The sequence below is a fragment of the Bison bison genome, unplaced genomic scaffold (genome assembly GCF_000754665.1).
Source record: "Bison bison bison isolate TAMUID 2011002044 unplaced genomic scaffold, Bison_UMD1.0 scf7180017864289, whole genome shotgun sequence".
Classification (NCBI taxonomy): domain Eukaryota; kingdom Metazoa; phylum Chordata; class Mammalia; order Artiodactyla; family Bovidae; genus Bison; species Bison bison.
In genome coordinates, this window is record NW_011494861.1 from 11311705 (window position 1) to 11312742 (window position 1038).

Genomic DNA, 1038 nt, shown 5'->3' on the forward strand with positions numbered 1-1038 from the left:
GGAAATCAGTCCTGAATATTCAATGGAAAGACTGTTGCTGAAGCTGAAGCTCCAATACTTTGGCCACCTGATGTGAAGAACTGACTCACTGGAAAAGACCCTGATACTGGGAAAGATTGAAGGCCGGAGGAGAAGGGGACAAGAGATGATGAAATGGTTGGATGGCATCACCAACTTGGTAGGAGTTTGAGCAAGCTTTGGGAGATGTTGAAAGACAGGGAAGCCTGGCGTGCTTCAGTCCTTGGGGTCGCAGAGAGTCAGACATGATTGAGTGACTGAACAACAATTTTTATAAAAATCACGTCAGTGCATATCTACATATGTAAATAGTTTAATAGTTCAACAGTGCTGCTTAAGAGAACAGCAGTCTCTGTTCCTTTCCCCACACCACCTTTCCCAGAAGCAAGTCAGCCCTTTTAGATAATTCTTCTGGTGTTTAATGTCATTTCTCTAACTTGGTGGGTTTTGGGCTTTTTTGAGCAAAACTCAAATATATTTTATATATCACTACCTGGTACACACCCACATCTACAAAATTTAAAAAAAATACTTAGCCCTCCTAAGCACAGTATGGATGCTCAAGCTAGATTTAGAAAAAGCAGAGGAACCAGAGATCAAATTGCCAACATGTATTGGATCATCAAAAAAGCAAGAGAGTTCCAGAAAAACATCTACTGCTTTATTGGCTATGCCAAAGCTTTTGACTGTGTGAATCATAACAAACTGGAAAATTCTTAAAGAGATGGGAATACCAGACCAACTGACATGCTTCTGAGAAATCAGTATGTGGGTCAAGAAGCAACAGTTAGAACTGGAACAACAGACCTGGTTCCAAATTGGGAAAGGAGTACGTCAAGGCTGTATATTGCCACCCTGCTTATTTAACTTATATGCAGAGTACATCATGGAAAATGCTGGGCTGGATGAAGCACAAGCTGGAATCAAGATTGCTGGGAGAAATATCAATAACCTCAGATATGCAGATGACACCACCCTTATGGCAGAAAGAGAAGAACTAAAGAGCCTCTTGATAAAAGT